Source organism: Anabrus simplex, chromosome 2, assembly GCF_040414725.1.
Source record: "Anabrus simplex isolate iqAnaSimp1 chromosome 2, ASM4041472v1, whole genome shotgun sequence".
NCBI lineage: Eukaryota > Metazoa > Arthropoda > Insecta > Orthoptera > Tettigoniidae > Anabrus > Anabrus simplex.
This window is the reverse complement of record NC_090266.1, coordinates 53,953,968-53,971,246: the sequence shown is the minus strand read 5'-3', so window position 1 is coordinate 53,971,246 and position 17,279 is coordinate 53,953,968.

Sequence of the window (17,279 nt, the reverse complement as noted above, 5' to 3'; positions counted from 1 at the left end):
TGCAACAAGGATTTTCGTGGCAGATCTGAACTAGGAGGGGGATGGTGTACATTGAATAAAGGCTGCCACTCTTGTGAAAGTACACTGCATTATTCGCTTCGCCATTCGTTTGCAGGACTGAAGTAGCTTGAAAGGACCTCAGACATCCGACGTTGAAATAAACCAGCTGCTTCGCTGTTGCTAGGAAGAGACAAATTCATTGTCATTTTTGAGTACTCTCGGTCTAAGTTATTCATTCTCCTTAATCTAGGAGGTTCGAAGTGGCTGAGTTCAGACAGCCGGAAAGGAGGGGTGTATTTAAGTGTTCCAGTGATATTCCGCATGGTTTTATTCAGGACAACATTAACCTTCCGAACATGTAAGCTGTTCTATAGAACCGTACTCCGCTGATGAATAAAACAGCCCGATAGCTGAAGTGTGAACGAAGAGGCTCTCCATGCAGAGCCAGCAAGTTTGTGAAAAATGTTGTTCCTTGTCCTTAATTTAGCAGCACTGTCTGTTAGATGAGTGCAGAGAGACAAAGTTCGATCACGAGTATCTCCAAAGTACATAGGATGAGAACTGTGAAGTAGAGGATCCCCACTGAGTGACAAATTTAGGATGGTTTTTGACGGCCTATTCAAAAAATAAAACAGGTCTCTGCTTAGTTGGTGTTTGGAGTCAGGCACCATTTTCTAAACTTCACACTCAAAACGATCACGTCAGCGTTTATATTTCTCTCTATCCCATCCAATGAGGTGTATTCAAAAGCAAGATCTAGATCATCAACTTATGCAACTGGCGGAAGAAGGTAGTTGGTATGTTCGCGATGTACAAATTAAAAAGCAATGGCGAAAGCACCGATCCTTGCGGGAGTTCGTTATGGAGAACTTTCAGTTTGCTATACTTACTGTCCATTGCTATATGAAGCTTCCTATTTGACAACACGTAGTTTAACTGTATTATTAACTTGCATTCAGTCAATTTAAAGCACGCATGTAAAACTCCATATCTCCAAACTCTATCATATTCTGCTGCGAGGTCTTCCAAGACCACTTCAGTCTTCAGTCGTTTCTCGAAACCTGACTCCATGTAAGTTGTCAAAACTAGAACTTGGTCTTCACAACTTCAATGTAATCTGAAAACCGCCTGTTCAACTGGAAGAATGTTAAACATTTGAGTACTGATCCTATTGTAGGGGAGTCTTTCCAGTAGATTTTAACAAACACTTAATGGGGAAACTGGCAGGGTAATCAGCAGAATGACCTCTTTGAAGGAAGGAAATAATATTAGTACACTTGAGCACTGGAGGAGCTTTTTCTGCAAGTAAAATCTTTGAGAAGATCTGTGACAGCCATTTCCTTGCTTTCTTTCCACAGTGTATAAGAAATATAGGGCGTATTTCATCCATACTCGGAGCTTTTCAGTTTCTAGTCCCCTTCACGGCTATCAGAACATCCTCTTCAGTGAAAGGAGTGAAGGTATCGAAATACAGTGTATTTTCAGAAAGTATATTCCTCGTCCCGTTAACCTCCTATGGTGCACATTACGTCTCACTTTTGACAAACCAGCAATAAGACTTGTTTAGGTGTAAATGCCAATTTGGGATGAGGAGTATGAGGTACTCGACCTAGCTTATTCAAAAGGCTCCATACCTTTCCACTGGAATGCTTAATTTCTATGCATAGTTTCAGTTCACCTAGACCGTCTGACTTCATCTAAAGCAAGGTCACCAGCAACGTCATTTCCTCCGTTCTTCCGGTATTCATTGTAGGGCTTGTCACGTGCTTCCTCCCAACCTGATATACATTCTTTCCTCACTCCTCTGAGAATATGTTTCTTAACCTGGCCTGCAGCAATAATGTGTGGTATGGTACGACTCAGGCTTGTACTTCGCTGATGTGTAAAACTTAAGGCCAGAGCACGTCTGCACTTGGCGGCTGATCGGAGACGTGTGGAAGTGAACGACGAAGAAACGAGTGAGCGGTTGCGAGGTTTTGGTCACGCAGCTGTCAGCTTTCATTTGGGAGATAGCGGGTTCGAACCCCACCGTCGGCAGGCCTGAAAAAGGAATTTCTTACTTTTCCCTTTTCACACCAGGCAAATTAATGCTCTACCTTAATTAAGGCCACGGTCACTTCGCTAACATTTTCCTACCCCTTCGTCGCCATAAGGCCTCTCTGTGTCGGTGCGACGTAAAGCAATTACTATAGTAAAGACAGATAAAACAAGAACGTCCCTTCCGTTGCTTTACATCCTAAGTGAAGCAGGGGAGTTGGAAATTTCTTTCATGGGAGCTCTTCAGCATGACGGAACCCAATGAAATGGAGCTATTGCATTTCAGCATCCTCAAGTGCCACGGACATAACCCCCATCCCTGAGAACGGAAAGAGAAACAACTATCTTATTACACCACTAAGATTGTTATGAAGAACACACATGTACAATGACCTAGAAAACAGAAAAGGAGCCCCGGCGCAGAAGCAGTACATTAAAGGCTTTGGCCTGCCAAGGGATTCACTAGTACTTATATCAAAACACCAGCCACCATGACACAACTCATCTCTGCCGTGGAAGGAACGAAAGGGAGCAGTGGAATTACACCTGAAGAATGTGACATCACCAATTCTTCTTCAGCTGATGATGCGGTCATGTGAGGAGAGGTAATTTCGGAGAATAAGGACTCGATGATGGAAGGTAAGAGAAATAGAGGCAGAACAAGTTTACGATGGTTAGATTAAATTCTTAGTGATTTCAAGGTAGAAGGTGCAGATGTAGACGGGCCAGAGTTTTAGTTTTGAATGTAGGACAGTCGATCCACTTAGTTCACACACATAGGCTTGTAGACTGAACACTCAAAGCCGTAACAGTCTGTAATGACAACAACAACAACAACAACGTATGTGTGCATATATGTCTTCCTAATTTCGGCCCTTTTGTTGCGCGGTCAGCGTCACTGCCTTCTGCACAGGGGAACCTGATTTCGTTTCCATGCCGGGTAGGGGATGTAATTCGAGCAAAGGCAATGTCTCTGGCTTTGGGAATGGGCGCTAGTGTATATTTCATTACACATCTCTACATACACACACTACCAGCCACCACAGGAACACATCCATCAACATAGGATTGACGCTATGTAGGGCACCCGTTCGTAAAATAGCGGCAAGACCACATGTGCAACTTAGTCCTCCAGGGTGTGAGGAAAACGCGGTGGAAGAAGTATCTTTCAATATCTGTTTAGGCAGATGCTGGCGTAATGAATCATTCACTTATTATTATTATTATTATTATTATTATTATTATTATTATTATTATTATTATTATTATCAATAAACAACTAGTGATCATCATTTAGGGCAGTCTGCCAGGTGGCAGATTCCCTATCTGTTGTTTACCTAGCCTTATCTTAAATGATCGCAGAGGAATTGGCAAGTTATTGAACACTTCCCTTGGTAAGTTATTCCAATCCCTAACTCCCCTTTCTATAAACGAATATTTTCCCCAATTTGTCCTCTTGAATTAGAACTTTATCTTCATATTGTGATCTTTCCTACTTTTAAAGACACCACTCAAACTTATTCGTCTACTGATGTACTCCCACGCCATCTCTCCACTGACAGCTCAGAATATACAACTTAATCGAACAGCTCGTTTCCTTTCTCCCAAGTCTTCCCAGCCCAAACTTTGCAACATTTTTTTGTAACGCTACTCTTTTGTCGGAAATCACCCAGAACAAATCGAGTTGCTTTTCTTTGGATTTTTTCCAGTTCCTGAATCAAGTAAACCTGGTGAGGGTCCCATACACTGGAACCATACTCTAGGTGGGGTCTTACCAGAGACTTATATGCCCTCTCCTTTACATCCTTACTGCAACCCCTAAATACCCTCATAACCATGTGCAGAGATCTGTACCCTTTATTAACAATCATATTTATGTGATTACACCAAGGAAAATCTTTTCTTATATTAACACCTAGGTACATACAATGATCCACAAAATGAACTTTCACCCCATCAACGCAGTCATTAAAACTGAGAGGACTTCTCGTATTTGTGAAACTCACAACCTGACTTTTAACCCCGTTTATCATCATACCATTGCCCAACCGTGAATCTCACAACACTATCGAGGTCACCTTGCAGCCGCTCACAATCTTGTAACTTATTTATTACTCTGTACAGAATAACATCATCCGCAAACAGCCTTATCTCTCATTCCACTAATTTACACACATCATTGATATATATATATAAGGAAACATAAAGGTCCAATAATACTGTCTTGAGGAATTCCCCTCTTAATTATTACAGGGTCAGGTAAAGCTTCGCCCACTCTAATTCTCTAAGTTCTATTTTCTATAAATATAGCCACCCATTCGGTCACTCTTCTTTCTAGTCCAATAGCACTCATTTTTGCCAGTAGTCTTCCATGATCTACCCTATCAAATGCCTTAGATAGGTCAATAGCAATACAGCCCATTTGGACTCCTGAATCCAGGATATCTGCTATATTTTGCTGAAATCCTACAAGCTGAGCTTCAGTGGAATAACCTTTCCTAAACCCAAAATGTCTTCTGTCAAAACAGTTATTAATTTCGCAAACATCTCTAATATAATCAGAAAGAATGCTTTCCCAAAGCTTACATGCAATGCATGTCAAACTGACTGGCCTGTAATTTTCAGATTTATGTCTGTCATCCTTTCCTTTATACACAGGGCTACTATAGCAACTCTCCATTACTTTGGTATAGTCCCTTCAACCAAACAATAATCAAATAAGTATTTCAGATATGGTACTATACCCTAACCCATTGCCTTTAGTATATCCACAGACATCTTATCAATTCCAGCTGCTTTTCTAGTTTTCAACTTTTGTATCTTACTGTAAATGTCATTGTTATCAGACGTAAATTTTAATACTTCTTTAGTATTACTCACCTGCCCTATCTGTTGCAACCAACAATATTTACATACTTCTGACTAAATACTTCTGCCTTTTGAAGATCCTCGCATACACACTCCCCTTGTTCATTAATGATTCCTGGATTGTCTTTCTTTGAACCTGTTTCTGCCTTAAAGTACCTCTACATACCCTTCCAATTTTCGCAAAAATCTCTATGGCCACCAATTATGCTTGCCATCATGTTATCCTTAGCTGACTTCTTTGCTAGATTCAATTTCCTAGTAAGTTCCTTTTATCCTTACTTCCATAACCATTTCTAACTCTATTTCGTTCCAACCTGCACCTCCTTCTTGGTCTCTCTACTTCTCCGTCATAATATAGTGGATATTTACCATTCCTTACCACCTTCAAAGGGTACAAACCTATTTTCACATTCCTCAACAATTCCTTTAAACCCATCCCAGTGTCTGTTTACATTTTTATTTACCCTTTTCCATCGATCATAGTTGCTTTTTGAAAACTCTCTCATGCCTGTTTTACCAGCCATATGGTACTGCCCAATAGTCCTAATTTTAGTACCTTCGTTTCTTTCACATTTATTTTTAACTACGACACAAACAGCTTCGTGGTCACTAATACCATCTATTACTTCGGTTTCTCTATAGAGCTCATCTGGTTTTACCAGCACTACATCCAAAATATTCTTCCCTCTAATTGGTTCCATCACTTTCTGAATCAGGTGCCCTTCCCATATTAACTTATTTGTAATTTGTTGTTCATGCTTCCTGTCGTTCGAATTACCTTCCCAATTGACATTTGGTAAATTGAGATCTCCCGCTACAATCACATTTCTTTCCATGTCATTTCCAACATTGCTGATTATCTTATAAAATAATTCTGAATCAACGTCAGCGCTACCCTTTCCCGGTCTGTACACTCCAAAGACATCAAGTTACCTATTATCCTTAGAGATGAGTCTTACACCCAGAATTTCATGTTTTTCATCCTTAACTTTTTCGTAGCTTACAAATTCTTATTTCACCAGAATGAATACTCCCCCTCCTACCATTTTTACCCTGTGTGTATGTTGAGTATTCAGCCCGAAGGCTGGTTTGATCATCTGCAGCTCCACCAACAGCTGTCATAAATAGCTTAGGCGTCACTGAAGAGGCGTACTAGGGAAATGGGGAGTGAGGTAGTTTCCCGTTGCTTTCCTCACCGAGCCAGCCATTGCTATTACATATCAGTCTGCTCAGCCCAGTAAAATGCAGGCACCAACCGACCCCATGAGTGATATTTTCACACCATTCATAACAGGGACTGGCTGCATAAGCAATGGTATTACTAGCATCACTCATACCTCAGTCACTTTCATATTGTCAAAGCCAAGGATGAGACTGAGACAGGTCAATGAAAGTAACAAATTTGATATAGCCCATACCAGAAGACATAGTGAACTGTAAACACTACATCTCGCCAGCAAAGGCATATTCCTATCCTATCTCTACGATACACACTCCAATTCCGTGAGAATATTTCTGCATTCATTATATCATTTTTCAGCCCTGATTCAACTCCTATTACAATATCTGGTAAGTATATATCTATTAAATTACTTAATTCGATTCCTTTGTTTTGTAACCTGACAAACCCCGGTCAGATATTATTATTATTATTATTGTCATTATTATTATTATTATTATTATTATTATTATTATTATTATTATTATTTATTCATGTGTATATTTCATTTATGTGTGTATTTAGCCGTCGCGGCTTATTAACTCTTTTTGGAACTCTCGTTATTATGGATACTCTCTATATTTTATTTGGGACTAGTGTGTTTCGATCACTCAGTTTATCTCCCGGTTGTGTACGTGACGAGTCTCCGAGCGGGGGTTTACGTGTTGACGGAGCTGAGGTGGAAAATTCCAGGAACTGGGCTATTTTAAGACGCTGTTGTGTTGGCTTGGGCTAGTATGGTGCAAGCACGCGTCGGCAGTTGGAAGTTGCAGCTTGCAGTGTGGAGATGTGATACTGGTGGTAATCGGAGAGGTGTTTTGTACGAGTTGTGGGAAGATGTCCCATGCCATGTTGGGAGTTCGAGATCTGCTGTTGAAGGAACCAGGGAGAAAGATGCTGGAGTGTAACAACATTCTATGGTTATGAATGTTAGCCATATATAATTCTACGGAGAGTTTCCGTAAGGTAACGCGTTGGGCCTTTTCAAACTATACCAACGCCATCAGCAAAGTGGAGTCCATTCTTGAAAAATGAGTCATGACTGCGTGTGAATATTTTGCGTTGCGGAATAAACTGAGTACCAGTTATTGAGAGAGAGTTATTTCATAAATTAAGACATTTATTATTTATATCAATATTCTCTTTATTTTGTTATATATGTTCAAGGGTGTATCACGACGAGCTCTGCTCGGATTTCTAGGTAAATACAGGTTTAATTGACTAAGTATATTGTATGAGATTAATATATATTCTGTTTAATTTCTATGGGTGGGGGAAATTACCAGATGGACTCCTTTTCCAATATTAATTTTTTAGGTATCAAGTGATTCAGATCTCCTTGTCACAAGGCAACGACCCTGAAGATGAGTTTCAACAGCCGGCAAAGTTTAAGAATTATTTATTTGTATATTTATGGCTCCCAAATTCCATTAGTCATTATTATTTATATTTATATTTAATAGAGAGATTTCAATGTCGCTAGCAACGTGGGGCAAGACTGATCTGAGTCACGATAGGGTATGCACACAGAAATGGTATAGTTGCTCTCAGATTTCATGATATGTACAGTTGTTGTGGAGATTTCTTGTTCGCTGTGGAGTGTATAATATGTCTTGTGGAAATTTTGCGTATGTGGGAAACGCAAGGTGATGAGTTGGACGAGAGAAAATATTAATCTGTTAAAATTAAGAAATAGGAGTGTGGAAAGGAAAGTGCATATTAATTGTAGTACAGGGGGAGCAAACTATACCGTTGACATGATTAATTCAGAGAGTGAAGCCACAATGGGCGATAATAATTTAAATGTTGTGTTAGATTCGATGGTAACCGGGGACAATGCTTCATCATCTCTATCAGAGCAGAGTAGCGATAACAGTGACCATCAGCTAGACCAATTAGTTCATATTTTGAGTGAATTTACTAATAAACTTGAAAGTAAACTTAGAGAGCAGAATGATGAGTTAACACAGAAACTTGAAAGTAAACTTGAGGATAATAATCAGAAAATGGAAATTAATGTTGCTAAAATTGAAAAACAAGTTCAGGAAATTAGTGATAGGATGGATAATCAAGTAAAGAGGTTAAGTGAGAAAGTCGATTCAGGTATTATGGAGATGAGGAAGGAATTAAACTATCAATGTGTAGAAATTAATGGTAAATTGTCTGAGCATGATAGGCAAATTGAAGAAATTAGGGGTATATCTGAATCAAATAAAAGTGAATTTAACCGAGTAATTTGTAACGTTGCTAATAATCTTGAAGCTAAACTTGTTGAAAATAATTCTAAATGTCAGGATAAAATTTTAGATAACTTTAACAGTATTCACAATGTGATAAGTAAACAAGGTGTAATTGAACATCAGGTCAGAGAGAACGCTAGTCATATTGATGTATGGAAGGCAGATGTATTACAGAGGGTTGACGAAAAGATTCAATCAGTCAGGTCCTCAGGTGATGTTCAGAGTTCTAGCATACAAAGGCATATTATTAAGGAAATTGAGCTGCCTAAGTTTAATGGTAAGCAGTTTAACCCTCTGGAATTTCTCAAGGTAGTGGAGAAACGTTTTACTAGGAGCTTGGAAGAAGGTGTGTTAGAGTGGGACTTGGTAGATGATATGTTAGCAAGTGCGTTTACGGGTGAAGCTAGGAGTTGGTATGATGTTTATAGAGGTCATATTAAGGGTTTAAGGGGATTCAGGGAGTTGTTTATGGATAAGTTTTGGGATGAGGAGATTCAGGGTAGGGAAAGAGATAGGATTATGGCTGGGAAGTATAAGGGTAATGAGGGTATTTCTCGTACGGAGTATTTTCTTGTGCACGTGGCTATTAGTCAGAACTTAGAAGAGAGTTTGCCAGAGCAGGATATTGTTAGGAGGATGGCTAGACATTTTAATGAAGATATTCAGTTGGCCATGTGCATCCAGCAGGTTAAGACCATTAAGGGAATGGAAGGGCTGTTGCAACGTTTCGATTCTTTGGGTAGGCAGGTAGGACATAGGAGTGTGGGGGAAAATAATCACAGGAGAGGAGTAGCATTTGAAAGTAATCGTAGGAATGGGAATGACTATAGCAGAAGGGATCAGGGTAATGGGAATAGGCAGGAAGAAACCAGGATTAATTTCAGGAATCAAGATAGTAGGAATTTTAATTCTAGTAATCAGTCTAGGGATTTGAATGATAGGGGGAGAAGGGATGAGAGAGGTAATAATAGTGGTAATCAGCAGAATCAGAATTTAAACTCCAACGGGATGTCCTAAATAGGTCCGTTAGGAGATCCCCACTTGATGTGCAAATCCATGTTATCAGGGAGGCTTTTGAGATTGATGTTGGTAAGGATTTGTTGTGTGACCAGGATAGTGCTAAGGAAGGTGGTTCGTCTGAATTATTGATCAACCCAGCTATGGAGGCTACCATATGGGGTGTGAAGGAGAAATTGCTTGTAGACTCGGGGAGTCATAAGTCTTGTGTAAATTTTAAATTTTGTGAGGAAGCTCGTCGCAGAGGTGAGATTATTGAGGAGATTCCTGTGAGGAACACATTTATTATCACAGCAGCTGGTGCTAAGAGTAATCGTATTCGTAGTCAGGTTATTGTTCCTATTGAGGTTGGTGGTCAGACCATGTTGCAATGTTGTCTTGTTGTGCCTAATCTGGTATATTCCGTTATACTGGGGAATGACTGGCTATCTGAAACCAAGTGTGTGATTGACTATGATACTGCTGTTTTGAAATTTCTTGTTGGTGAAGAACGTAAACCGATTAAGCTTAATTATCAGGTGGATAGGAGTAGTTTTGTGCTTCATTGTAGTCATATTCAGGTTATTGAGGAAATTGTTGAGGATGAAGTCGATGTTAAAGTTAATAATGCAAGTATCAGAATTAATGACAGTATGGTATCGGAAAGTCAGGATTTGGTCAGTGAGGTGGAGAAAGCGGTGCGACGGACATGCCTGGAGGAGCAGCAGAAGAGGGAACTTTTGAATGTTTTGATGGAGAACAAGGAGGTGTTCTCTGGTGAATTAGGGTGTACTACTGTGTACGAACACTCATTTGATATTTTAGATAGGTCTAGTTTTAATAGTCCTAGATATCCGATTCCTCATGCTCATGCTCAGGCGATACAGGAGTATGACCCTAAAGTTGTTCATGTTAAGGGTACTGATAATGTGTTAGCTGACTATTTGAGTCGGAATATTTCTGTGACAGCTGATGAGGTCAGCACTGATTTTAGTGAGAATATCTTGGTATGTGCTGATAAGTATGACGAATGTAGAGAGGAGAGAAGGAAACTCTCGAAGATGAAATTGGAACAGGGACAGGATGAGGAGTTGTGTGATATTTTATTTGAGTTAGAGGCTGCTGAGCCTGACACTATTGTGGAAAAAGGGAATATGAGATATAAACTTCTGAGTGGTTTAGTAGCTCGCATATGTCATAAGGATGTATGGAGGGTTGTAGTGCCTCAAGCCTTGCGGAAAGACATGATTTGGTATTTCCATAAGGAATTAGGTCACTTTGGTGCGTAGAAGGTATTATGTGCAATTCAGTATCACTTTGTGTGGCGCAATATGGGTAGACAAGTCCGTCAGACTTTGGCTACTTGCGATGTGTGTCAGAAGTGTAAACACCCAAATAGGTATATGCACGGGCCGAGGCAGGCTGTGATAACCGAGGATATAGGTGCGTTACTGTGTGTGGACATCTATGGACCGTTGGTTAAGTCTAGGTATGGCTACCGATATATATTTGTAATACTTGACTCGTTCTCTAAATTTGTTAAATTATACCCACTTCGGAAGGCTTCTGCTAGAGGATGTGCCAATGCAGTGAGTAAGTATTGCGAGGAATTCGGTAACTCTAGGAGGATCCTATCCGATCACGGCTCACAGTTCACTTCGAACATCTGGAAGAAGACTCTACAGGACAGAGGTATTCAGGTAACATATTCGTCTATAAGGTTTCCTTGTGGAAACATGTCTGAGAGAGTCATGAGGGAACTTGGACGGATGTTTAGGACCTATGTAAGTCATAATCATAGCTCTTGGTATGAACATTTAAGTAGGATGGAAAATTGGCTCAATGTCGCAAGACATGAGAGTACTGGTCTTACACCCATTGAGGTGCACTTTGTGAGAAAGCCTGATTTTGAGTTGGCCAAGATATTGAGGTTGGAGAGCGTGGAGGAGGTTCCTCAGGATCTATTTGTACAGCTTGCTAGGGAGAAGCTGGTTAAGTCTGGTCAGAAACGTGCTAGGATAGTTCAGAATAGGTGCTCTGATAGTTTAGAGGTAGGAGATGAAGTATTGTTGCGAGTGCCTCACCCATCTAACGCTGAGGATAAGACCATGTCTAAGATTTTTCAATTGTTTAAGGGTCCTTTTATTGTTGCGAGAAGGATAGGGAGGTGTGCATATTCCTTAATTGATGCTAATAGGAAATGTATTGGAACTTATAATGTGTTCAATTTGAGGAGATACCATCGGGATCCCTAATGTTGTATATTGTATATTTGATGGGTAGTTTGAGGAGCTGTCCTTGGGCCATCAGCCACCTGATTTGTGTTGTTTTGCCAACATTTGCATCTGTTGGAAAACAAAGGGGGAGTATTGTAACCTGACAAACCCCGGTCAGATATTATTATTATTATTGCCATTATTATTATTATTATTATTATTATTATTATTATTATTATTATTTATTCATGTGTATATTTCATTTATGTGTGTATTTAGCCGTCGCGGCTTAGTAACTCTTTTTGGAACTCTCGTTATTATGGATACTCTCTATATTTTATTTGGGACTACTGTGTTTCGATCACTCAGTTTATCTCCCGGTTGTGTACGTGACGAGTCTCCGAGCGGGGGTTTACGTGTTGACGGAGCTGAAGTGGAAAATTCCAGGAACTGGGCTATTTTAAGATGCTGTTGTGTTGGCTTGGGCTAGTGTGGTGCAAGCACGCGTCGGCAGTTGGAAGTTGCAGCTTGCAGTGTGGAGATGTGATACTGGTGGTAATCGGAGAGGTGTTTTGTACGAGTTGTGGGAAGATGTCCCATGCCATGTTGGGAGTTCGAGATCTGCTGTTGAAGGAACCAGGGAGAAAGATGCTGGAGTGTAACAACATTCTATGGTTATGAATGTTAGCCATATATAATTCTACGGAGAGTCTACGTAAGGTAACGTGTTGGGCCTTTTCAAACTATACCAACGCCATCAGCAAAGTGGAGTCCATTCTTGAAAAATGAGTCATGACTGCGTGTGAATATTTTGCGTTGCGGAATAAACTGAGTACCAGTTATTGAGAGAGAGTTATTTCATAAATTAAGACATTTATTATTTATATCAATATTCTCTTTATTTTGTTATATATGTTCAAGGGTGTATCACGACGAGCTCTGCTCGGATTTCTAGGTAAATACAGGTTTAATTGACTAAGTATATTGTATGAGATTAATATATATTCTGTTTAATTTCTATGGGTGGGGGAAATTACCAGATGGACTCCTTTTCCAATATTAATTTTTTAGGTATCAAGTGATTCAGATCTCCTTGTCACAAGGCAACGACCCTGAAGATGAGTTTCAACAGCCGACAAAGTTTAAGAATTATTTATTTGTATATTTATGGCTCCCAAATTCCATTAGTCATTATTATTTATATTTATATTTAATAGAGAGATTTCAGTTTACAACGCTTCTACAGTTGAGCACTGACATTTTTGTCATCCCTACTTGATTTCCAGTTCCCTGTTCGCTTAACACCGCTCCCTAGGCCACCCCGTTTCCCTGAATGTACCTGCCTATAACCCTTCTAAACACGTTTCCTAACTTATATATACCATGGCGGTTTAAGTGAAGGCCATCTGAGCGCAGATCCCTGTCTCCTACCCACCCATTAGGATCTAGAATTCTCACTCCGAGTATCCCACATACCCACTCCACAGTCTCATTTAAATCCCCAATCACCTTCCAGTCAGTATCCCTCCTAAACAGTATTCCACTGATAAAAATCTCCGCTTCCTTAAACTTCATTCGTGCTGCATTTACCAGATCCCACACACCTCCGGCTATGTTGGTACTTATACCTGCTTGCCTTACGTTGTTAGTACCAACATGAAACACTACCACTTTCTCCTTTCCCTTTTCCTTCTCTTCTACTTTTCTCAACATCTGCCTCAACCTAATTCCTGGATAACACTCTACCCTGGTTCCCTTTCCTCCACACACTTTCCCCACATGTCTAACGATGGAATCCCCCATGACCAGATCCTCAACCCTACCCACTTCTTTTGATCCCCTCCCGTCCTGGTCAGCCCTATCTTCTCTCACTGCAGCAGAAGCTACTTCCTCCTCCCTTTTCTCTCTCCCATGACCTTGTTCCACCTGTCTTTTCCTTTCTACTACACTGCATTTCCATTTCCTACCTTTTCCCTTCTTCCTACTTCTACACATCTCAGCCATAGTTCCCGGTTCCTCATCTTCCCTCGGTTATTCTACCTGCAGTGACTCGTACCGATTTCTCACAGACACCTGTCCTGAATTCTGATCCTGAACAGAGCCCTTAGCCTGCAATCTCCTTCCCCTTAAAACATTAGACCACCTGTCTTCTACAATTCCCCCATTTCCTTCCCATCCCTACTTTATACCTACTGTATCCTGTACATTATTTGAGGGAGGCTTACTTTCCTTCCTGTCCTCTGAGAGAATCCTAATTATCTCCCTCAAACTCTCCAACTCCTCCCTCATACTTCTTAATGCCTGGCCACACCCACAGTTCCTACACTTGCACTGCTTATTCATTATTTACGGAATAATGGGAAGAAATGGAAAAAATAAAATAACTTATTCTGTGCAAATAAAAATGAAAGGAAAGAAATATTGTCTAGGATAGTTCACAAAGATCACATAACAACAAGGTAATTAATATAAGCTACTACTACACTAAAATACTACTTAGCTGTACGAATTTCTTTCTACAACACCGCAATAGAATGAAAATTGCTGTTAATTACTGAAAACCGAAAGTGATACCCAAGAATTAGGTCTACACAATTTTAAACTGCAGTCAATTCTACCCTAATTACTGCAACAGAATTCTAGTAAGAGAGTTAATACAGATACAACACATACTATAGATACTACAGATACTATACTACACAAATATTTCACAGTAATAGATTAAACACACTAATTTAGAATAGGATACCTACTATAATACACTGCAATGATTTTAAACTACATTCAGACGTATCCTAATTATAATACAACAGGTTATTACTAAGCACGATCTGAAATGGAAATTATAATTCAAGTTTGGAATTGGCAAGACTACTCAAAATAATAGAATAAGCACTCTAATTTCTGATAAGTCACTACAATACACTACAACAGTTTTCAAACTACTTTCAGACGTATCCTAATTACAAAAGGTTATTATTAAGCACAAATAGAAATGAAAATTGCAATTAGGCCTAAAGTTTGAAATTCGCTAGAACTACCGTACTCAAGGATTACCAAGAAAGTTAAACGCGTAGACAGAAGATTATTTCTTTAGTATTATTTTATCCTACTATGCTCTGATAGAAATGAAACCTTGCGTTCGGTTAAATGCTTAAGTATCGAAAGGATTGCCGTACACAAAGAAAAACACGAATATAACACGCAAGATACTATCTAATATACCTTATCTTTACTACAATTCTCAACTGAAATGTGGTTATATGATTATTACAGCTGGTGGATTACTATTATTTTCCCTACTCCACGGGACGGGGACAAAAGTGTCCTTAATTAGGCCTACTGAAAAACACGAGGTTGTCTACAATAACTTCTCAAAAATATTTCTGTCATAACTACTCCTACTACTTCGGGGACTTGAACTGCAATTACTGGGATATATGAACTTTATTATTATTATTATTAGCTAACCGCCCATAAGAACTGAAAGATCAAGGGAGCGAAATATAAATTACGGGTACTTTAACTACCTACTCAGATCTACAAATGATTGGAATACAAGATCAGCTGATTTTTATTTATATTTGCTTGACTGCAGTGCACCCTTTGTTCAAGACTGTATCCAACAATGCAATATTATTATTATTATTATTATTATTATTATTATTATTATTATTATTATTATTATTATTATTATTATTATTATTATTATTATTATTATTATCTTGCTAGTGTAGTAACGTCACACTAACACATCGAAATTTTCAGTAACACTAAAGTGGGCAAGGGATAGGTTTGGAAGGGAAGCGGCCGTGCCCTGAATGACGGTACAGCTCTAACATTTGTTAGGTGTGAAAATGGTAAACCACTTTCAGGGATGCCGAAGGTAGGATTAGAACCAATAACCTCTCGAATGCAAGTTCACAGTAACGTGACCCGAACCGCGAGGCGCAAATTGGTTGACACTAGCAATATTATTCTCATGTTAACTTCACGAGGTTGAGGATCTTAGGTCATAAAGCACGCATCTTCTCCGACTGGACCCTGGGATTTTGTGATGCAGATTGGACTACCTCTGAGTAGTGCGGTTTCAGCGTCAGAGTCTTTCCTAGGCATGGGTGAAGGAAGTCTTCTGCGGTTGGTCGTCTGTCTCCTTGTCAGTGGCAAGGAGGGTATGGTTCTGCACATCACTGTCTTAGAAATGTTTGTGTAGATACATCCAATGAACGTGCCTACCAGAGTGCTTGAAATGTGCTACATTTTCAAGGGAAATTGATGACGGGGTCATAGAAATGAAGTAGCGAGGGTGGACTATAATTGGGGTTAGCGGACCGAGTCTCCAGGGAGCACTTGAGGAGTAAGCAGGTGCGCGATGCAATTAATCTGGAGCTAATTGATAACAGTTCAATACGTGATGTCACCGCTCAAGCCCCCTATTATCGCGTAGCTTGATGTGTGTCGGGGCGCCTCCGAGCTCACCTAACCCATTATACTGCATTACACTTTGTGTGAGCACGTCTTCACTGGCCCTTCGAAGGAGGAAACGTTCTGGAATAAAGTACAGCTTTGGAGCCAGTCAGCACGTTTAATAGTGATGCTCCACTGTCGTGTGCAAGTAACATCAAATAACGTACCAATATAAACCTGCAGGCTACATTAACAAAGGATCACAAGGAGAGGCCAGACCCTGCGTCCAACCGATTTCAATGAGCTTCATTGTACCTGCTGGGGGACACTCAACAATAACTCGTGTATAAGTGTCTAGGTCAATACGCTTTCGGATCCTAAAAAAATGAGGACAAATGTCATGACGCAGGATCTGCTTCAACCAAGTGCAGATGATAGAACACCAAAAGGCGAACACATTTTACTTACACATATCAGGTCCGCATCCTAATAATTTCCAAAAATTAATGAATCCCCGATTCCAAATGCAAGGCATATTTACTTGGAGAGTTACGCCGCAACCAACCGGAGCGGTGGCCGAGTGGTCACCAAAATTGTCTGCGCACCTCGTGACTTTGAGTCTCGTCGCAGCTATATGTCATGTACAAAATAAATTATTATTTGAGGGAACATGAAGATAAAAATGCAAATCAGATTATTCGGCAAATTGAAATGAACTTTATTGTTTAACCTCAATTAGCAGAGAGAGAGAGAGAGAGAGAGAGAGAGAGAGAGAGAGAGGGAGAGATACTCAGCAGAAACTGTGAGAACTTTTAGGCCTATAAGTTATTAATTTCAGTTGGGGAGTAAATTGGAATGGAATTTGGGGAATATTTTCGTTCTCATTTTTATCTACATATTCCCTCAAATATTAATTTATTTTGTACATAAAATATAGGTGCGACGAGACTCAAACTCAAGTTATCGAGGTTCTTATACAAGTACGTTGACCACTCGGCCACCTCTCCGGTTGGCTGCGGTTAAACTCTCCAAGTACACTTGTATATGTGCTGTATTGGAATCGGGGATTGATCAATTTTCGGAAATTATTAGGTTACGGGTCTGACATGTTTAAGTCAAATGTGTTCGCTTTTTAGTGTTCTATCACATGCACTTAGTCCGAAGCGGATCTTGCATCATGACAATTGACCTCATTTTTTTCGAAGACGAAAGCGTATTGACCTAAACTCTCCCACCCCCACCCCTCAGACACACGTACATTGAAGCTCTTTGACATTGGTTGGACGCAGGGTCTGG